This window comes from Mesoplodon bidens, assembly GCF_964165515.1.
Source record: "Mesoplodon bidens genome assembly, chromosome: 13".
Classification (NCBI taxonomy): Eukaryota; Metazoa; Chordata; class Mammalia; order Artiodactyla; family Ziphiidae; genus Mesoplodon; species Mesoplodon bidens.
In genome coordinates, this window is record NC_138169.1 from 85,620,240 (window position 1) to 85,644,112 (window position 23,873).

At 36.7% G+C, this 23,873-nt stretch overlaps 1 protein-coding gene across 1 annotated transcript in view; it reads left to right on the plus strand.

Moving 5' to 3' along the window:
* The window catches only part of ZNF407 (zinc finger protein 407), a 418,812-nt gene that overhangs the window by 47,310 nt on the left and 347,629 nt on the right, over positions 1 to 23,873 (plus strand). The window lies entirely within an intron of this gene.

Here is a 23,873-nt window from a genome sequence, read left to right on the forward strand (position 1 = left end):
AACAAAGAACTATTGGCAAAACTCTTTCATAAATCAGAACCAGTGGAAGCAACACATTTTAGTGCCTTCTTTGGTAAATCCCGTTCCCTCAGTCCCAGTCACCTCTCCACATAAAGGATATGTTAAGTGTTTATTACTGATGATTAGTGAGTTTAGAATAAATTTATGATCGCTTTTGGTATCAGTTATATAAGCTGTGAGTGGAAATATTACATAAAAACGAGGGAGATTGTTGGCAAAGATTATCAGACGTGGATCGGTAGAAAAAGGGAAAATTCTAGAGATTTGAAATTTATTAAATAATATATGTTTGAGTTCATGCCTTATGTTCTGTGTTTAGAATTTGTGTAGTTCACTGAACTTGGTTTATGTAGCTTTGACGTTTTATTGGACTAAATCAGGTCTATCAAGCCAACTATATTTGGCTGCAGTGAGGAAATGGATATCATTGCAGTTCTCTTGGATATATATGATTTTTCAAATTAGCTGGTTGCTTTGAAATTTTGTGAATCTTCTCTGATATTTTCTCAGTTTGGCTATTATAGATTATGCTGTTTCAGTTACAAAGGATTTCAGGTTGAATCATTTTAAAAGTTTATTCAAAAGGCATAGTCTCAGTTTTCTATACCTTGAGTAACAGAACAATGCTGTAGCTATTAAATCTTCCACTTGCCAGCTGAAGTTAGTGATATGAGTTTATGTTTAAGCATCTGGAAAATAACTAGGCCTTCTTTATACCTGGTTTTCAAGATTAAGAAATCTTTCCTCATTGAAGTATCTTATTAATATACTTGCAGAACTATTGTGAAATATTACTAGTCATAAAAATTGAATCTGTTTTGTGCTCAAAATGTTAGTGTATGGATAATGGGTTTTAGAAATAAATGATTTTACCTTCTTAATATTGATTCATAGCCATTCATTTCAGTTTCGGTAATGTCTTTTACAAAATACTAATATTGCAAACTAACAAGTTTGTAAAAAGCTAGTTCTTATATAGTTCATACATTAGTTAATCATTTCAAGTATCAGGATATTATCAGACTAATATAATGATGTACAAAAGAACTTCCCTATAGGAACTTATTTAAATTAAGGCATACGGTATTTGAAAGAATTTAAAACAACTATTTTAGCTTCTTTCCTTTTGGAAAAATTTTGTGTTTACATTGTTTATCATGAGCATACTAGTACCTTGTTCATTAGATTCTTTTTATTTGATGAAATTTGTATCTGTTGAAATGATTTTAACCAGTGCTCAGTTACTGACTTTTAAGTGTCACTACGGTGACTGAGATTAAGTCATTGCATTGCAGTGGTGGTGAGGTCTTGATAATTCAAGGAATCATTCCAATGTTGAGCATTTATACTTTAAAAAATAAATTGGTAGTAGATGTACCATTAGATCATTGAGATCAAAGGGATTTTTGCGGAAGTATAAAGTACAGGATACAATTTAAGTTTCTTGTCCCTCCAGAACGGCATTATTATTTACCAGTAGGTGCAGTTAGCACCCTAAGGCTTTCCTCTCATCTGACCATGTGGTGAGTACGGCAGCAGCTCTGGTGTTTAGACAGAAGTAGTATTTTAAATGGCCTCTTTCTAACAGAAAAACAAAGGCCATGTTTTGGCCCTTGTTTCTGTGTTGTTTTGTTTGTTTTGTTTTCATTTCTTTGAAAATTCTTTCAGTGCCAAACTGAGTAAAATATAGTACAAAAGCTGTGATTATATATCCAGCTTATAATTTGGTAACTAAAGGTACTTGCTGGGTAATTTCACTTAAAACTTTGGAATTTGCATAGCTATGTGATTTAAGAATGGAAGGCTTGGGGAAAGTAGGTTAATAGACCCAGAAAATCTCTCAGTGATAGAAAGCTATTTATACATAGAAAGTTATATTAAAAATAACGTATTAAACTACTAAATCATATATCTTTACAAGTTTGAGATTGTGAGGCTGATACAAGAAATTAAATTTTATCTTACTGCATCTAGGATTGTTCATTTCTCTGGTCCACTAAATTAAGCACAAAGAATGCTGGTTTCTTAAGAGAGAAGCATGATATTAAGCTTTTGCTTTAACTGTTCATTTCCAGTAGATGGCTACAGTTCACTACCAAATGGAACTTATAATAGATTTTTTACAGTAACTAAATCAGAAGATGAAGGTTGAATTACTATAAATGAGTTGCCCTGTACGTTTTTCTTATTTCATGTGCTTAGTCATCTAGTGTTGTTATTTTTTTAAAGGACGTCTTTTTAAAATGATTGAACAGTGGTATTTTCACTTTTTCCTCTTTGAGCAATGTATAGTAATGCCATTATTTATTTTCTTTAATCAAAAATTATTTACTTTAAAAATTCTGTATGATGTGAGGAATACTAGTAATTATTGAATTATGTAAAAAAATACTATTATAAGAATCCTTATAAATTCCATAAGTTTGCTTCCCTAAATTCAATCATTTTATTTTTAAATTTATTTTAGCTTCTAAATTGAAGCACTTGAGTCATTTATCACTTGTATTGTCTAATTACTGACTTTCACTAAGTATTATTTCAAATGTAATACACACAAACATATGTACGTATTTTTTTAAAAATATGTTTTTTGTTAATCTGGATCCGCACCTAAATATTTTAAGCATAATTTAATCAAGCTAAAATAACTACAGGCTTACTATTTAGAAAAATATTTATTAGCTTATAAAGTACTTAAAATCTGCATTACAATTGGACATGTCTCTGTCCACTAGGCTGTAGAAATAGCTTGTAAGCATATCACTGAGATGATGAGTATCATTATTGACCTTTCACCCTCATCCATAAATAGAACTGCGACATCTGAGTAAATGAGTCTGAATTTATTGTGTGTGTGGGGGGTTTCAAGTGCAACAAAAATGTGGAAGAGACTGGGCTTTCCCCTCCCCTCAGGCCTACCGCCTGATTCGTGCATCTCCCTTCACTGAATGTTTGTTTTTCTTTGAGTTGTGTGTGTGTGTGTGCATGTGCGTGCACATACGTAATATCAATGTGATTTTATGTCCTGCAGGTTGGTTGAACCAAGCAGTTCAAGGTTTAGCTTTTTGTTTTAATTTTACACATGAAAAGTATGGGTTTCATGTGATACTCTGAGATTGCAATTTTAGATCCTTTTTTTTAATCAATTGCCAATTTATATGGCTGGGCTACAACTATTTAAACTATTATTAATAAGCATTTTGCTCAGCTATACAAATTATAAAAATAATGCCAAGGTTCTAGGAGAATTTCTTTTTCACGTTTAGAGTTTATATATAAATTTTACATTCTCCCTTGAAGACAAATGAATTATTTTTGTATTATTTCATTGATGCTTATGTATATATTTATCATTATAATAGGAGCCAATTAAGAAATGGGCCACAATAGTAACTAATTAAAAGAAATTTCATTCACACATTTTGTTAAGGAATAGCTGGAATATTCAGATAAGTCTTTGTGACTCAAAAGGATTTAAATTTCACAACTTCAATTAGGTTACTTTACATAAAAATAACGGATTTTTCCAAGACACTTAACATTTATATAAATGTGAGGGATTTTTTTGTATGCGGTTCATTTTCTGTGGATGTGTGTTAGTGTTCATGTGCCTACATACATTGCACACATACATGAACAATCCTTTATTTGTTAAAGACCTTAAAAGGACAAAAGATATTTGACCCCACCCTGAGACCATGTAATGTAAGCTTACAAAAGGATCGAGGAACACAGATTTTAATCATGCAAACAATATTAGTCCTGTCCCCTCTGGTGTTTCAAACCTGGACATACTGATTGTATCCTTTGATTCCTAAACCGTGGAGATGTATCAGATGCCCTCGGGAGCACCTGGCCAAGCTCAGAACATTTCACTGATTACAAGGGTAGTGCCTAGAGGGCAATTAAGGACAGGGCAAGAGATAGACAGTAATGAGTCCCGGTAGCACCTTAATGAACCTCAGAAAGGGAAGCAGAGAGTTAGGTAGACTCGTGGCTCGAGAAAGAAATGTTGTTGAGTAATGTGGAGATTATTCACCAAGAATATTATTTCCGTATTTTGATATTTATATAATCAGAGGCAGAGTTTAAATCCTGCCTCTAAATGTATTTAATGTAATCTTTTAGATTGTTCATAATTTGAATTTTATTAATAAAACCTGTTGTTATTTTCTTATATTGCTTTTTAGTGTGCTGAAGTTTGAATTAAATGATAGACTTGTTTTGAATGTACTATTTTAGTACATAATTTTCCTCACAATTGAGTTTGTAGTGCATTCTTCTTTTACCTGATATACAGTAATTTTATTCAGGTGTTGAACTAGCTTTTTTAATGTATCTGTGTAGACTTCCTGTTTACTTATTCATTGTATTTCCTGAGTTGTTAATATCCACAGTGAAAAGCCAACTTTTCTTGATTAGTTCAAGCCTGTGAAAGCTGTAAAATTGAGAGTAATCTCTGAAAACATGTCTTTTTTGTGTAATTATATAAAGGATTATAACAGAATTTTGTATAGTGTATGTATTTCATACAAGAGCATTGGATTGATTTAAAATCCAGTTTATTCCACTATTTCTGACTTGTATTTGTTGCTTTAAAAACACATTAGTAGCATAATACAGATACATTTCTGTGTGATTTCCTATTTGTCCATTTGCACTGTTGTAGGCAAAAAAAAAAAAAAAAGAGAGAGAGAGAGAGAGTGAAAGGGAAAGCTGCTGTGGAGCATGAGATTTGATGCGGTAAACCTAGTTACTTATTAAGCACGGTCTCCTGCAACTGTGATGCTGTATACAGGTATTAATGTATGGACTCTCCTACCTCATTGGTGTTTGCTGTACAACTCAAATGTACAGCTGAGCGAGAACTGCTGGGCTCCCAAGTGTTCACCTCCAGAGCACTTGGCTCTTGGTTTCCTGTGGTCGGCATTGTGTGAATCACTGCTCATCCACCGCCCCGCAGCAGTCCTGCCCTTGCTCTGTGAATACTGTCCACAGACTGCTTGGGAGAGTCTGCAGTGCTGTTTCTTGCTTGACCACTAGAGGGAGGCAAGGGGTGTCCCTACAATCCCCCCTCACTTCTCCCTCTTTCTACCCCACCCCGCGCCCCCCACCCCGGTCTCAGCCGGGGTCTCCCTCCCCACCCCCCATCCTTTCTCTTCTTGCCCTTCTTTTCTCTTTCCCTTTCCTTTCCTTTCCTTTTCTTCCTCTTCTTTGTATGTAGAACTGAAAATATTACCGTAACCTTACGTCCCGAACATCGCTGCAATATAAATGGCAGTTTGTCTTTATATTTTTTAAGTTGTTTAGTAAATGTCCTAACTGCTATTTACATACCTAGAGAATGACAAGATTTTACAGTTTTAATGAGTAAAGAACTCTTAGAAAAATGTTATTACCTAAATGAATATTGAATTAAGTTTAAAACAATATAAAGGAAAAATGTGGTATATAAAATATCCAATATGATTATTAGGAATGATGTGTGTAAAAGTAGCCATAAAATAATTATTTAGAAACTATTTCAACCTACTTTTGTTTTAATTAGAATAACTCTGACATTGTGAATATTTCTGAATTGTGTCTTTCTAATTCAGATTCATTTAGGAGTGGCTGACTTGGGTTTATGTTACATGATAACTTGCTTGGCATTTTCTCCTTAAAATAGGTAGACATTTATCCAACTATGATAGTCATTAAGCTTGATCTTAACATCCGTAAATAAACATTTTAGCTTTATCTAAAGAATAACTATTAATGTAAATTTTAGTAGGAATTGAAAACATGTATATATGTGCTTTAAATTGTGTAGTTATATTATACAAATAATATGTTTCACATTATTTTTATATCCATCTGGGGAAATTTGAGCACATGTTAATTTTTCTCCCCAGATTTGCATTCTGTGGGTATTTAAAGATCACAGATTTTGAAATAGCTAGAGAATGTAATACTCGTATGTTTTGGGCCTTATTTCTGATTTTATAATACATAATTTTTTTTATTTTTTAAAGATTGGATTTTAATGATTTTTATTTTATCCTTGAGAATTCTTTTGTGTTTTATAAAATCAACCCATTTCATTGTTCATTGAAAATGCTTAGTGAACTTTGCTTAATATGCAGAGTTGATTAAGCACCATGTAGAATGTTAGTTATTACAGAATAAATGCATGTAAAAATGTAGGTTTGTTTGTGAAATTGAGAAAAAAATTGTGAAATAAAAAAGATATGTTTTGTCTTCTAGTTAATTTTGAAATTGACTACTGTTAACATTAGTTTTACTTAGCTAAAATTTATGGCTATATTTGTACATGTCTGAATATTTATTGTAAGAAGTTTATTTATATAATTGAATGGTAAAATCATCATTAACATTATCTTGAGAATGGTTCCAGAGCTATGGTTCACGGGTGTGTTTGAGAAACAAATAGATAAAACATTTGTGAATCTATTAATGATGATATTTCTTGATGGCTTTCATAAGAAAGCACATAATTTGTGATGACCTCAATAAAAAAACCACGACAGCAAAACTTTTTGAGTTAGCGGCAAAGTAAATGGGGCAGGTTTTGCATTTTGAACAGAAATGTTATGAACTGTGATTGAATTTGTCGTGAAAGTGTGTCAGTATTAATAAAAGTATTTAAGTACAAGTTTGCTGGGCTTTGTAGCCTTTGTAAGGTTAAGGATTGGTTAATGTGAAAAGTCACTTCTGTGCATTTGGTAGTACACAGAAAATGACAAATATATTTCTGTGCGTTTTGGATTATTATGCCATCTCTTATTTCAAACCCTTTTTGTCAGGACACCAGGCAAAACAATGATGCTTTGAGGACGTAATTAAAGATATTGTTCAAAGAACAACTTTCTGCATATTTGAATTATTACTGTCATCAAAGTCACACAAATATGGAAATATGATTGCCAGAAGCACATAAATCAGTGATCAGCATGGCCTCAAAATCCAATAAATATGTAGAGTTAAATACTTTAAAATGCAAATTGTGTCTGATGATTTGCATATGGTGGAGTTTAAAGGAAATTTGTTGCTTAACAACCTCTAAGGTAGCAGTTAGGGCTGTGGGTAAACATAGATTTTTTTATTCATCATTGGTCAAGTTGCAAGATTTGATAAATGATGGGAGACTGCTCTCCTTGGTTAAAATGACTGCAATCTTTACTGAATCCTAAAACTGCCTTGAAGTCATCTGAATAATTAAGAGTTAATTATTCTTCATCCATCTAGATCAGAAAAGGACAGATTTAGGGAAGGAATTTATAATTTTTGCCTCACGTCCTGTCATGTCATAATGTGATAAACTAAACTGACTCCAAATAATATCTAGTGACCTTATAGTAATTATGCCTCACAAAACATTTTTGTTGCAGTTTTTTAATTGCTTACATCGATTCTGGAAACTACACATTAGGAGACTTATAAGTTTAATTGTCTCCAAAGAAAGCAATATAAAATTCATGTTCCATTACTATTATGTTTTAAGTTCATCACTGTGGATACACACCAACATAGCATAAGTTTCCATGTGTTCTTTTAGAAATAGCAAGCAGTGACTCCTAAAATATTATTAGAGCAGATTATAGACACTGGGAAAAATTATTTTAAGAAGTTATATTGAAAGGGCAATGAATCTTTCTTCACCTATTTTAATTTGAAGTATTAAAATAATAAACCTGTTAAAGAACTTCATTTTCTCATAATTAACATAATGATGGAACAGCTACCTCGTGCCGATTTACCAGTAGTATACATTATTTTAAGAGGCTGGGAAAAGGCAATTGGAAGTTAAGAAATAAACTGTCTCATACTATTATCTGTTGAAAGCAGATGGCACAGAATTCACGTGAAAAACCAGTGTCTACTTAGTGAATTTTTTACCAAACGATTTTCTTTGAGAATAGAGTGTTTTGTGAATGTTGACCGATCACAAGAAGAATTGTAATAAAGAAATCAATATGCATGATCCCTTTCCATGTAGTACAACAGGGTTACACTGTTAGGTTAAATACAGGCAGCATTCCTTTTCCGAAAATCAATTTGCTGTATAGCCTGCAACAGCCGGGCTCTTTGCACAGGGTCATTTGATGTTGTGCACAAATGTGTAGATTCTGTATTGGCACCTTCAACTAGTATTGACTTCTAAAAGCTGTAAGCTTAGTAACCTGACTTCAAGAAGAAAGGGCAAGTCCCTTAATAATAAAAATAAGCTATTATTTCTTTTTTATATTTGACGACAAGCTAGTCATTTTTAAAAAGCCATTCCTTGGTTTTCATGTTTTAGTAGAAATGCCAAATGTGATTTTAGTGAGAAATATCATTTTCATATTCCCTAACTATATCTGTGTGTATTCTGACCAAGTGTTTCCACATTCCCAAATTATCTGCATTTCTCAAAAGCTCAGTTTTTAGGCTAAGCAGCAATTGCTGCTTATTTTGAAAGCGTAGAGTAAATTTGCAAATATGAGATTATTTTATAGTTTCTTTGTCACTTGCCTCCATTTACAAACAAAACAAAAACTATATTAGAGAAGAAAAAATGTTTACTAAATATTCAGATCTACTAAGTTGCTATATGTCATTGTTACTCGGCCAAAAATTTAAGGAAAGGGTGTAAAAGTGTTTTATTTTTAGATCTTTTTACTCCTCACACTGAATTTGGCCCTTAAAATGCTTTGGTTATTTTTGATGTAGCTGTTTAATTTAAAAGTCCAACCCCCTCGTTAATGATTATATTTTTATGAAGTAGTTCTGCTTGCTTCTGACTCTCTTTTATTTCTGCCCGCACAGTCATATAGAACCTTAGAGCCACTCTGATCCGACTTGCGTGTCTGTATGCAGTGTCTGTGTTTAAATCATGAGGGTGAGTTTGTTTTTCTGTGTGATTGACCGGGATACAGCAAAGCATTACTCCCTTTAGTCTTTGTGGTTTTGTGAGGTGTGGTTAGTGTTCTTTGGTCCCTATTCATCATTGATTTTTGCAAAACCTTATCTGTGTGTTGCATGCTTCTCACATATGATTGTTTTTTGCTAATGAATATACCCATTTCGATTATAACTGAGAGAGGGCTTTCAACCTGTTAATTTTTACCCCAGCTTTTTAGAGGAGTGGTAAGATCTGTAAGATTAGGAGTGTAAAATAAAATAAGTAGATTAAGTATTATAAGTGATGTTTGCATATTAATTAGTCTGTTATCATTATACTGTCACTTAATGTTCATGGAATCATCATGCGATAATGGACGTTATAATGCAAGAACCGACTAATACACAAAAGGCTTTTGTAGTGCAACATTAGGTTTGGAAAAGTTCATAAGCATAAGGAGAAGTAAGGAGGTTTTGGTTAGGCTGTATGTTTACGCGTGTTTTAAATGTTTATAGAAACCTCTAACATTTTAAAAATAAATCATCACTTATAAAACGAGTTTACTCTTTGAGAAAAACATTCTTGTAATAGGCACAAAATTATCCAAACAATAGTGTAAACCAAGCCAGGCATAGCAGCAGACAGAAAAATGCATTCAACCAGTAGGATCATGGATTTGTTTGATTCAGATAATTGAAAGTGTTTCATACTATTATTGCAACTTGAAGGCTTGTTTAAGTGTCTAACTGTCACTCACTTTGGAAGGTGAAAAGTATTCAATTGTCACTCTGTCAGTCAATAGAGATGAGAACTGTCTGCCTAATGGATTTCTTTACATAGATGTCTGCATGGAGGTAGAAGCAAAATCAATGTGTTGTCATGTGCGAGTACGAGGCATCAAACTGCCAAGTGAATTGCAACTGTATTTCTGTAACATCTCCGTTCTTGGATTGTTTGTGGTCGGCAGAAGCTGTGCATATACAGGTCGTGAGATGCCTGGGTAGAAACATGCATTTGGGGAGAGCATTGTTTTGATATCACCTGTGGCCATGAAAATATCTGTTCAAACCTCTAAAAACCAATGCCGTTTAACGTAAATTACAATGACTGGGGTTCTTGGTGTCCTAATGGCATTGTACTTAGAAAGTTTCGTTTCAGGTGCTTGTCACTAAGTAGCTCTTATTTACACGTATGACGTCTAAAACCAAATAATTATTTTGCATTGGCAGTTGCCTAAATTAGTGGTTCTTCTTTTTAGTAGAAGTTTTATCAACATCTAGAATAAAGACATAAAACCTTATCAAATTGTTTGATGACAGAAACCCGGGAGGAGTAGATCAAAGAGTGGATGACCATCGTGATTTAAAATCATTTCAAAAAATTTGGGGGGGCTAGAACTGAGGAAAGATTAAATGTAAAGTCCTACCTTTACACTGAAAAAAATCAAGTTATGTAAGGATGGAATATGAGTCCTGGCTTGACACAGCACACTATGTAATGGTAAACTGGGGGATTTAGCTGGTTACAAACTAAGCATTTAGGACAATATTTCAGAAATTTATAAAGATCTGCTGTATTTTGCCCTGTTCAGATAACACCCAAGGTAATTCAGCCAGTTCTTAGGATGTTGTAGGCACTCTGGCTGACAAGAGACCCAGACACGCGAGGTGTCAGAAAGTAAGAAGACCTCCCTTCCTGTGGTCAGTTGAGGGATACCGGTGAAGATTTAGGGGATCTGGCAGGGGGGAAGCGGCAGGCACACCGTCATTGCTTCTTTGAGTCTTTAAAGGTCATCGTAACCACGAAGAAGATCTCCTCTCGAGTCTGGAGGAAGCTGGAAGTTAGACTCAGGTGTCAGCAGTTCAACACAACAGGAATGTTCTAGCAATAAGGACATTACGCCACAAAGTGTCAGCGAGTGGAAATGTTTGTGCAGCGGCTGGATTACCATGTTAACACGAAGTGCACAAGGCGACTTAGTCCCGCTCGCTACTCAGAGACCGGGGAATCGCACAGACACGTAATGCGGTTTTTCTGATCTACGTCAGGTTACAAACTGCATTTGTCCGATGACTAATATTTATCAAATAACAGTTAACAGTTATCACCACAGTCTCTGAAAAGAAAGGACATTTTCACATGCCAAAACCTCTACACATATTAAGTACTTTTAAAAAATGAGTTTTTAAATCTAGTAATTGATATTTAAAAAAAACAAGAGTTAATAAATTGAGAAACTAGCCTTAAAAAAGGGCTGGCGTTGGGGAATGTCACCTTTTCTTCCCCTCTGCTGCCCCTCCCAGCCTGGGTCTCAGCCCCCGTGTTCCCATTCTCTTACTGAGGCTGCTGTGTCTCAGGCTCAAAGGTGGCCCGTGGCATCTTCCCCAGCTTTGTCTTCTTTGTCTGTGACCCCTGCTCCTTTGTCCATTCCTGTGGATATGGGGCTCATCCCCACACTGTTTCCCATCCTCTGCCCAAACCCAACTCCTCCCCACATCTTGTCGCGTGTCTGCTCTGTAGCCTTTGCATGTGCTCCCTTTGCCTGTGGTCTAGCTCATGTCACTGTCATTGGTGGTTACTCAGACCAGTGCTTATACTATGTCGATGCTTTCCTGAAGAAACTAAAGCACTTTTCTTCTGTGGATTACATTAATATCCTGTCAATTTTAATTGTCCCTCCAGTTTTCTATAGTACATTTAGCTTTGATGGCTAAATGAAAGTCATAGCCAGTCAGCTAATTTCCAGGTACAGTGCTTTTGATAGACAACTTATAGTAGCGATAACAGCAACAGCCGTTAGTTTTATTGAACATTTTCAGTGTCCCATAGTATACTCATCTTTTACATGTGCTATTGTACTTAATCCTTATGACAACGGCATAAGGCAGGCATTATTATCTCTAAGTTAGAAAAATGGAAACCGAGCCTTAGGTTAAGTGGCTTTAATCGGGTATGTGTGTACGTGGTTAGACCCCCAGGATACAGCTGATGGTGAATCTCATAAGTATCCCCATGTCAGATTGTCTTGGTAAGGCTTGTGAAATCCTTTTCTGCTCTATGGTAATAGGTTAAGTTCATTGGGAATACAGAATTCTGTGTAGTTGAAAATGATTTGAGTATCCTGCAGAGTTCTGGGAAACTGTTTAAAGGTGCCATTTTTAATTTTAGGGAGTTAATGTTGTTATTGATAAAATTAAACCATGTTTTAAGTGCTTTAACCTGTGAAGGAAAGATTGTTTTCTTGCATAGGACATATACTACTTTCACCATTTTATTTACTTAACTTCGAGAAATCCACAGAAGTATGGGTTTATCAAAATGCTTGCCCTATTCCTTATCTTCTTTGTTCTTATTTTTTTGTAGCTGACTGATTCATCAGAACTATAAAAGGAAGAATTTCCATCTTCTGGGAGTTTTTACCTTAATGAATTGTTCTGTTGATCAGAGTTAGGTCTCAATGACCTCTGAAGTTTGATGCATAAACCCAGTGCTTGGAGTTAGTTTATAAATTCATATTCATCATTCCAAATTCCGCAAATGGCTTCTCTGATTTATTCAGATAATTCTTCTCACTGCCCCCAAATGTAACCTCCTTGTTTTTAGTCAACTGATACTTATTTAGCTCATTTTAAGTCCCTATCACTTACTGTACATTTAGAATTCACAGATGGGACTTATATTAGAGATAGAAAATGTGATCTGTAAACTCTGGGTCATTAGACTTTGTTAATGCTTTCTTTTTCTTTCTCCCCCATGTTGTTTCCATGGGGCATGAAGTTGCCTTTTTTGTTCCTATGTACAGATGATTTCTTCTTCAGGACTTTGCTGAAGAATCCCATCTTGAAAACTTTCCCGTTTCAAAGAATGTAGATGGACCTGTGTTGGTTTATCACGTTTCATTTACTTGTTCATTTTAGTTGTGAACGTTCTGTCTGCTTGGGATATTAAAAAAAAAAAACCTTTGGTCCCATACCGGCTGCATGCCAGTGTGCATACCCTTTCTCCTTCTCCATGGTTGTTTCAGTCGCATCAGAAGCCCTCTCAGCATCTGGAACGCCCTGGCAGGAAGGAGCCAAGTATTCACTGTCCGTTTGTCCCCTTTTCCTACCTCCTATGCTGTTGATTCAGGCAGGTGACATCCTTACCCACCAGGAAGGCAGATGCCACCTGTCAGAAGCCTCCTGTGCGCTTCTTCATGTGGTCCAGCCTTGCGTCTTCCTTGAGCCGGTGGTGCGGCACCCAGCTTCTCAGGCTTTGGTCACCTTCGCCCAAGTGCACATGGACAAAGCTTTGCCACAGGCCTGGGCCTTGGTGCTCCCAGGGAGCAGAGTGGATAGGGAAACACTCTTCCCTCCCCCCAGCTGCCTCCCCACCCCCCACCCTCACTTTCTCCGGTGGTTTGTGGATCCAGTGACCAGCCGCGGTGGAGGGCTTTCCCTCTTTCCCCTTCGCTCTTACTTCCCAACGAAATTATTTGCACATAAGCTTTTTTTCTCAGGCTCTGCTTTTCGGGGAATCCAGGCTAAGAGGCCAATGAAAACTTCCATTATATGCCTGGTCCTTACTAAGTGTTCAAGACTAGTCATGGAATGAAGGAATGGAGAACACCTGCCCCAGGTCGCCTGCTTTCACCAGTCCTCCAGCTCCGTGTGCAGCTTGTATGCTTTGCCCACGGAGTGTGCTGAGACCTGGACAGATCCCTCCTCTGTGCTTTATCCTCCCAGGTTAGCCCGGATCGAGTAGAATTTACAAAACACTCCTTAAGGGGAAAAGGAATGAAATAAAACGTTAAAAAATAATTAAACATCTAAAATGGTTGTGTAAATCTGAATTTTCTGAGGTGCAAACAGGGTTTTAAGATCATTTAATTTGGGAGGCCCATAAATTCTACGTCTTTTTGCTCAGAGTATAAGCAGAAGAAAAGAAAGGGCGAAGTTAATATTTTTTGAGGGATGCCGGGTATTAGGCATTATCTCTTAAATTATCTCGGGTGTTCCCTGCATGGAGTCGTTGGCAGTAAATGAAGGCTCTGTCCTTTACTGGTGTTGTGAGAAGACGGCACAGGGATGGTGGATGAGTTTCCTGTTGCTGCTGAAACAAACAGATCACCGCAGACTTCATGGCTTTAGGCAGTGCTTACTGCTTTACACTTCTGGAGGTCAGAATTCCAAAATCAGTTTCCCGAGGCTGAAGTCAAGGTGTCAGTAGAGTTGGTTCCTTCTAGAGCCCTGTTATTCCATTTTTTTTTTGCCTTTTCCAGCTTGTAGAAGCTGCTTCCATTCCTTGGCTGGTGGCCCCTTACTCTGTTTTCAAAGCCAGCAGAGTAACACCTTCAAATCTTTCTGACTCTGACCGTCCTTTCTCCCTATTTCGCTTATAAGCACCCTTGTGATGACACTGAGTCCACCCAGATGATCCACAGCAATAGCAAGATCCTTAATTTAATCACATCTGCAGAATCCCTTTTGCCCTGGAAGGTAACATGCTGACAGGTTCTGGGGATTAGCAGTTGGACTTCTCTGGGACCTCTATCCTGCTTACCTAGGCAGTATATTGTTCACATTTAGATTACCCATGCATTTCCTTGAGACCATACGAGGTCAGTAGGCATTTACTGGGGGGTTTGCTTTAGTATAAAAATCCCGAGGATTAAAAAAGACCTGTTTCATTATAATTTAAATATCCTTGCATTTTATATTCACCTTTGTATCCGTGATTCATTGTTATTTACCTAAAGTTTTATAATAGCATACATAGGTAAATTGTTAGTTAGAACACATGGTTCCAAATATTTACATATGTCATGTATGCCCTCTCACCTACCATTTAAGGAAGGTATTAATGTATTCTAGGAAATATGTATCTATAATTTTAAAGGAGTAAGCAGTCCTCATAGAAGCGAACATCTCTGTAACACGTGGATTTAATGAAGAACTAAGTATGAAATGTAGAACTAACTCTACAATTATTTCAAGTTTTAGTGCTTTGCCTTTGTTGTATGGGGATTCAACTAACGTCTACATTTCTGGGGAACCTCAGACTTCTGTTTTAACCCTTCTATAGGGGAACCTCAGACTTCTGTTTTAACCCTTCTATAGGGGAACCTCAGACTTCTGTTTTAACCCTTCTGTAGGGGAACCTCAGACTTCTGTTTTAACCCTTCTATAGGGGAACCTCAGACTTCTGTTTTAACCCTTCTATAGGGGAACCTCAGACTTCTGTTTTAACCCTTCTATAGGGGAACCTCAGACTTCTGTTTTAACCCTTCTATAGTGCTGTCTTCACACACTCACCACTTCTGGATATATTCTTGCTTAGGTCCCCTGCCCCCACTTCCCCGAGACAGTGGTGTGCTGGAGCTAGGTCAGAGTAGCTTGCACTGGCTAGTGAGAACTGGGTGTTAGAGGGTCAGGCATTTTGTGACTTAGTTGATATACTGCTTCCCTGAGAGGTAAAGCTATTCATAGTGCATTATCAGTGGTCACTGTGCTGTCAAACTCAGTGGTCACTGTTCATTACAGTCATCCCAAAATAACGTTTTTCTCGGCTTCTCTGACACCACAGTCTCCTGGTATGTTTTCTGGTTTTGTTTATTGTCTCACTTTCTGCTCCTCACATACCCTCTGCCTGACTTGTAAGTTTGACTGCCCCTGCGCTTAGCTCCAGAATCTAGCCTTGTCCGTCTGTACCAGGGATCAGTAAGCCTTGTCCGTAAAGGACCACTTAGTAGATGTGGACTTTGTAGTCCCCGTGGCCTCCATTACACCGCTGCAGCTTATAGTGCCAAAGCAGCCGCGGGCAACCTGTGAATGAATGAGAGTGCTGTGTCCTAGAAAACTGTTTCAGGCTGCATTTGGCCTGAGTGTTGTAGCTTGCCAACCTCTGATCCATCCTTTCTTGTTGCATGATACCCTTTAATACTATGGTTTTAAAAACCATCTCTGTGCCTGTTCTCCAAGTTTATATAGCTAGCCTTGATTTTTTTCTTTGAGCACCAGACTCATACATTTTATTGCTTATTTGAAATGTTCACTTGGATATTCTGAAGGCATCTCAGAGTTGGTATGGTCCAAATAGAGTCCTTTATTTGCTTCCCTGAGGAACTTTTCTCCTGTTTCCCACCACTGTCCTCCTCACCAGCTACTCACTAACCACATTGGCTTTGAACTTGCCAAGCCTGTTTCTGCCTGAGGGCAGGGCTGTCTTTGTACTTGTTCATTTTTCTGCCTCTACTGCTCTTCGCTCGGATCTTGTCATGGCTGGCTCTTTGTTGATATTGGGGTGTGGGTTCAGTTGCCTTTTCTTCATTTTCTTCCTATTATCACTTACCTCAGAAGTATTGGGGGTTGGTCACAAAGTTCATTCGGGTCTCGCTGTAACAGTATGGAAAACCACGAATGAACTTTTTGGCTGGCCCAATACTCTGTGTATCTATTTCCTTGTTTCTTCTCAGTCCCTCCCCACTTGACTGTAAGTTCCCTACGAGCAGGAACCATGTATATTTTTGTATCTGCAGCCTTTTAAGTATTACCCTCCCACATTGGGGGCATTCACTCGCTTCATTTTAGTGAATAAATGTGTTTTCTCCCCGCCTTCAGTATTCTGAAATATCTGCTTAGTTTCTGCTAGATTCGAATTCACTCACTACCTCTTCAGGCAGTCCACTCCATTTTTCATGATTTCTTACAAAGTTTTTCCTCATAGAAGTTTGCTTCTTTGCATTTCCTTGTCATGTATCTTTTGGTGTGTACCCTTAAGAATCACACAGAGCAAGTACAATGCATCTTCCGTGAGACAATCCTTTAAACAGTGGAAAGTGGTTAGCATTCATTCTAGCCTGAACCTTGTCTCTTTCTAGATTTTCTGATTCTCTCAGTGGCCCTTCCCCTGACATGTTAATTTTCCCCTTTGTGGTTTAATTCCCCCTAGCAGGTATTTGTTGTTTTTTGCCAGTGTCCTGGCTCCCAGTATTTTAGATGTGGTCTGATCCATGTGGGTGCCATTTTTGTTACTACATGTACAGAATAAGAGAGAACTTTTCACTCTTTAAGCTTTCGGACAAATCTTCCAACATAATACCTTTCTAATTTACGTTTTATGCATGATATACAAGTCAGAAAATCAGGGAGTAAAAATGAAGGGAGTTTCTTAAGTCACCAAAGAATTCTCCTCAAAACTGACAAACACACAAATCCTTAGTAATTAAAGAGAGTGGGAAGTGCTTACTGTATTCAGTGTATTTTCTTTGACAATCAGGTATAATTCACTTTTTTTTTGGAAAATATGCCAAGGAGTGATAGTTGAAGCTAGTTTATATGAAAGAAGGCTCAACGTCAAATTTACAACTTTGAGTAGATGCAGTATTATTCTTAGATTCATAGTTTTGGAGGGAATCTGAAGGCTCAAACCTGTAATTCTTAGTGTTTACCTTATCTCACTGGCCATTCTTTTTATTTCCAAAACTAACACTGAAAAAAAAAGTTGAAATATAATAACATAATGGTATCTTAAGTTAAATATACAAAAGCCAGATTATTTTTGCTCATTTGTTGTCAACACTGGAAATTTAAAATCTAAACACTCAGTAGTTTTCAGACAGTCATAGCATAAACATAATTTAAAAAATTAAAAATCTTAACTTCAGTTCAAATTGACAGACGTGCAGTGTTTCTTACACATTTAGCACTGTGCTTGACTCTGGAGATGAAAATGTGGAAAGACACTGTTCCTGGTCTTTAGAGTTTACAGTACAGAAAACCCGGTTGAACCAATAATTCTAATACTTTATAGGTGCTGTAATCGAAATGTACGTGAAGGGTTCTGACAACAGAGAGAAGGGGCGGGTCCATTTTGCTTTGGGTGAAGGGCTGGAGGAAGGCAGAGCAGCCGCTTCAGCAGAGATGACGGCACCTCTTAGGTCCTTAGTCTTTGTTCCTTTTTTGTTTGTTTGCTTGTTTTTGCTCATTTTTCTTCATTATTAAATGCATTCTAAATAAATCTAGTATGATCACTGGATATTTAAATTCTTAAATTTTCATGTGTTTGGGATGTTGTATCATAAACTCATTTGTATTATGTTATCTTTCATTATTAGATACATTCTGAGGAAACATGGATGGTATATAATATTATTGGAATGGCTTTAATATCCTCTGAAGATCCCCATCCTAAATAGAATCTTTTCATGGTCAAACAGGAATTGCCACTTTCCATGGTGAGAAATATCACTACCATATATCTGAAATGCTTTGAAATTTCCTATATTAAAACATTGGCTTTAAAAAAAATGAGATAGTAATCAGCTAATGACAGTCTCAGTGCTTTAGAGCTGCATCATTAACTAAAAAACACAAATATTCAAAAGGAGGTAAGTTGAATATATTCCAAGGATACAGAATGACCTTCCTTAAAGAGCCACACATAATCATCTCATTTGGTGAAAGTATTTGAACTTTTTATATTGCTACACCCACCAAAAGAGGAAATGCATCTAAGATTGAGTCCCCCGTTACCCACACTGTGATTTCAATTCTGAAAATATTCTTCTCAAGTTTGTTATATCAGGGGTGGCAACACTAATGTTTTATGACAGAAGATGGAACAGGGTTGTAAACTGAAAAATGCATTTTAATTGGTGGAAATCCTTGATTGTTTGGAGGTAGAGTCAAGTGTGTTAAAGATGCTTAGATGTGACACTAAACTTTATATAAAGCAAGTAACTACCCAAAGAGCCAACTGACCCAACTCTTCACTTTGAGAAGCGTTATCACAAATTAGGGGACTGATGAGGGTTCTGTGGATTTCATTAGAATAGGGTGCAAGTTTGTTCTTCGTTTTGTTACTGCATTCTTGTGGCATAGGGTGTTACTTTAGCTTCAAAGTAGTGTTATCTACATCATTCTTTTGCTAAATGGGATAAATTGATCATTTTCTCCTTTTTAGTGTGGTCACATAGCTCTGGAATTACCTGGTTTGATGTTTCTAGCCTAGTGTGGTTTTGTAAGGTGCTTTAGGAAGTCTAAGAATAAAAGTAGCTGATAACTGGAAATGATCAAAGCCTTTTTTTGTGTGTGTGTGTGTGTCAAAACTTACTGCAACTGAGAATTTGGTTATTATGATTCCATCTTGGATTCTAGCCAAGATGGTTTTCTTATTTGATGTAATGTAAGAACTTCGTAATGTTGTGAACCTACATACTGCAATGACTGAACTGTTTTTCTATCGAAAGTTCTGATTTTTTTTTTTTTTTTTGCTTACAGTTTAAACAAAATTTAGTCTTGTTTCTGATGGCATTTACTAGAAAAATCTCTTGTGGATTGGCTTAGTAAACGTCTGTGTTGACAGGAGCATTTTACAACTGGATGATCTGTGCTCTGACACTTCATTGTGCTGATGCCTGTGGTGTGGTGTGTGTGTGCGAGCACACACACTTGTGTTTGTAAGAAATGTATGGTGTGTTCTTTTTCAGGTTTTTGAGTGGGTGGGCTCTGATATTTGTTTCTGCTTGTTGATTGGTTAGCTTTTGTTAGTGTGTCCTTGCTAAACTACTAGTTTGCTTTCTGAAGGTGTAATTGTAACCAGGTGTGTAAGGTCAGGGTAGAAAGCACTTTTATGGAGCTTTTGTTCTAATAGCATATAACAAATCACTGGAAATGTGAGTCATCAGCACAAGGCACGTTATAAGCAAAAGGTGGAGAAATGTACAGCATTGCAAATTTTGCAGGGTGAAAATATTGTTGCTAGAAACTTAAGTTTTTGATTTAGTTTATTCTTTTATAATTTTTTTGTAATTAGGAATATCTTGTATGGTTTATAGGATTCCATTTCTTTTTTCAGAGATGTAGGATTATTTTGGAACAACTAACTGTTAGATCTGGTATTAAACTTTTAAAACTAACATTAGGTGTCATTTGCTGTGCGGTGGTTTGTGTTTGGTTTCTTTGACTAAACAGTATCAGGAAGATTTGAAGTTTTTTTTTTTTTCCCTCCAGAGAACACTTATATCGGAATTTTTAGATAACTATGAAGCTTTTTATTCTCTCTTGTACTGTTCTTATTTTAAAGCCAAGTCTGACAGTGGGCTGTTTGCTTTGTCTCCCTTGTGTGAATGAATGAGTTATGTTTGTAGAACATACAAACTATTTTTTACTTGAATACAGCATTTATGATTTATGGCCAACATGTAGCCCTGATTTTCTATTGAGAATGATCCTTATTGTCTTTGTATACTAACTCAGTGCAGAAGCACTTGTCTATTTTGAGCTAAACCAGACCTCTTGTAAAAAGAATCAAATTATTTCATCATGTTGAAAATGAAAAGCTATAATTACTTGTAATTAGGCTTCAGAATTTTTGAAAATTGAGGAATTCTTTTCCAGAGGTTTAAGATCACTCCAAATCAGTGCCTTTGGAAAATAGGAAATAATTTTCTGTTCAATTTGAAATTGATTTAATTTATGCCTTTGACAGCTATTTTGCTTTGATATTTTTGTAGTGGAAATCATAGAACTGTGGTGATTATTGCTGTAATGTTTTCTGTGATATCATACACTAGTTTGTTCAAAACTTGGTCTCCTGCTTTTAGCAAGTTTCTGTAAAATCTGGATTATGAAAGATGCTGAATAATTATTTTTGAGCCCCATGTCTTAATAGTGCATGAGGCGTTTCGTAGATGTTGTCAGACGTTTCTAAATTTTCCCAAAGGGAGAATTGAGGGCTGTTTTTTTTCTAGAGTAACAGATTCTTTCCCCAAGATATCGGGAAATCTGTCTATACTTTTGTAATTTGTATTTTAAAAAGAACCTTAAGATAAAGCATTCTTTATATATTAATTTCTAAGGTTAAATTTCGAAAGTTAAATATGACAAATAACTTTTTATTATCATCTTATTAATTCTTAGGATATATATTTCTAAAAAGATGAGTACTTAATATTTTATATTAAAGTGCTCTGGATAAATTTTACTGATTTCACGTCTACTGTCTGGTATTCCTGAACAACCCAGTCGCTTTCAATTTTTAAAACACTTAGAGCTGGGAAGGAATTTTGTTCTCTGAAGAGAGTTTTCTTGAGAATCTCCATATTGAATCTCCATATTGAATATTTTATTGTAAACTGAATCATTTTTGCATAATGTTTGAAAAATAACAAAGAATTTGAATGGGCTAGGCACAGTTCCATGAAACACAGTTCATGGAAACTACAAGAAGCTTATGTTGGGTGATAAAGGCTGCTTCTTTGTTTAATGAGTTATCTTACAGTGAGTTCCAACTTCAGTCATCTGATAATTTACCTTTTGAAACTTTCTAAGAAATCTCCCACCAACATATGAGAACTCAACAGGTGGTATTTCTTCTTGTCGTCTTTATGGTCTTTGGAGCATACATGCTTGTCTGTAAATCTACATTTCTTTGGCCAGTTCATTTAATTGAAATGTTGAAGAAAACCGACCACTTTAAACATATTCATTCTTTTGTTTTTTAATATAAAGACAATATGGCACAAGTCATATACTTTTCATTGTAAAAATAAACTTGCCATAGCTGTAGAATATTTTCTTGCTCTTCTTCTTTTCTTCAAATTAGGCATTTGTAATAGAAAAAGTCACAGTTGTGATGGTAGCAGAAAGATTATTATTGTTATTAAAATCGTTGTCTTTTTTCAAGGAGTATGAGGTATAACGTATTCTGATATCATGGCTTTAGTAGGAGGAATTCAGAATTGATAAGTCTTAATATGTGGGTATTTAAAAAACCCATATAAAGAGGACCAGCTCTACCTTCAAAATATATTCAGAGTCCCCCTTCTCCCTGCCATCTGTAGTGGGACCCCTGGGTCCAGTACTGTCATTCTCCAAGATTACTGCAGCGCTCTCTCATAGGTCTCCCACTCTGTGGCTGACCTTCTGTGATCCATTCTCAACACTGAGGCCGTCTTGATCCTTTGAAAACGCACACAGGCTGTGCCACTCCTCTGCTCAGCACATCATGTTGGTTCCCATTTTCACGCTGAGTAAAAACTGAAGTCCTCCTCCCAGTGCTCTCCAGGGCCCTCCGTCATCTGGGTCCCCACTGCCTCTCTGGCCATGGCTCCGCTCACCCCACCTCACTCTGCTCCAGCCACGCCAGCTTCGCTTCCATCTGGGATGTGCAGAGCGGGCTGTCTCCTTAGGTCTTCTGCTGTTGACACTCCCAGGAATGTCCTTCCTCTGTGTAACTGCTGGGCTGGCTCCCTCACCTCCTCAGTGCTCTCTGCCCTGACCGCCTTACTTAGTACCTCAGCCTGCCCTCTTCTTAGGGCTCCTATTTCCCTGCTCCTATTCTGCTTCCCCCATAGCACCAATCATGTTTTAACTTACTATATAATTTATTTATTTGCACTCTTTGTTATGTTTTGTCATCCAGTTCTTCTTAGGGCAAGAATGTTTGTTCTCTGGCTTCCAAAAGCATCTTGAAAAGTGTGTGGTACCTAATAGGCACTTCATAAGTAAAAATCCATTTTAAATATTTTACTCAAGCGGGTCACATAGATATGGGTGCAGTGTAAGTGAACGAGGCAGCCTTCTAATCACTGTGTGACTCTCTTGAGCTTCCTTTGCATCTTTAAATTTTGGCATTTTTTAGAATTCTAACTTTGGTTCCTCTTCCACCTTTATGTCACTGAACTTTCTGGGCAATATGGGTACAGAACTCTCCCTTAATATCCTTTGGTCTCCTCCAAATTAATATGTAAACCAAAACCAGTATCATATTCTCTCAAATCTTTGTCTTCTGTGATTCCCAGTTTATACCAATGTGTGACCTACTCACTCAAGGTGGAAACTTTGTGAACCCCTGGGACTGCCGGTGCTCTGGTCACCCCCAGTACGAGGTCCTGTCTGCCTGTGTTCTCTGTGAACCCTTCATCACGTCTGTGACCTTCCCTTTCCCCAAGCTCAGGTCTTGACTTCCTTTCCTGGCCTATTCCAGTTGCTTCCTGTCTTTTCCTTCGTTCTGTCCGTGATCCAGTCTGTTCACTGCATTATTGCAAGATGTAAACCCATAACTGATTCTGTCTCCTTTTTATATAAAAATCTGTGATGCTCTTCATTACTTGTAAAGTTAAAAAAATTAACATGGAGTTGTCTGGACACCATCTAGTACCAACCCTTGACTGAAGAGAATGTAAACCATTGTTTCTACAGCTCTTGTCATGCTGTTACAGATATTTAGTGAAAGAAAGGCTCCAAGAAAAAATAAGTTTGGAAGATGATGGGTTAAACAAAGTTACAAGTTTTTTATCTTAGACATTTTAATGTTCTGACTTGCATCGTCAGTTGTTAAGAAAGTGATGATTTTTACACATTCTATATATCATGTAGTATGTAATGTGCAAAATATTTTATTTAACAAATAATTCTTGAGTGTGAGGTGCTGGTACTGTTGGAGATGCTGAGGATTCAAGAGTGAACAAGAGAGGCAAAAGCATTGGCTCCTACGGAATTCACAACCTACTGGGACATACAGGCAGCAAAAGGAGAAAATGCGATAAGGTAGCGTATGGAATGGTGCTGTGTGCTAAGGAGGGGAGAATGTAGTACGGGGAAGGGAGGTAGGAGGTGCTGGGGAGGGCTGGCTGGGGAAGGAGCAGCGGGTCACGAAGAAATCTGTTGTTGGAACGCTGACATCTGAGTAAGGAGATTCATTGTACTATTCAGGAATCGTTTTAGAAGTCAGGTAGAAAGAGTGTGTTATACGTGTTTTTATTACCTTAGGAAAGATTGTGGCATTATATAAGGTATTAAACAGAAAGATAATTCAAGCCACTATTAAAGTAATATCTATACGTCTCTTTGTAAATTAGTGCTAATGGTCAGTATAACTCAAACTGTTTCAGACTTGGAATGTATCTTGCACTCATTTATTACAAAGTCAGTGCTCCGCTTAAAAATTAAAAAGATTAGTAATTATAAGGTTTTCAAAGAAAAGT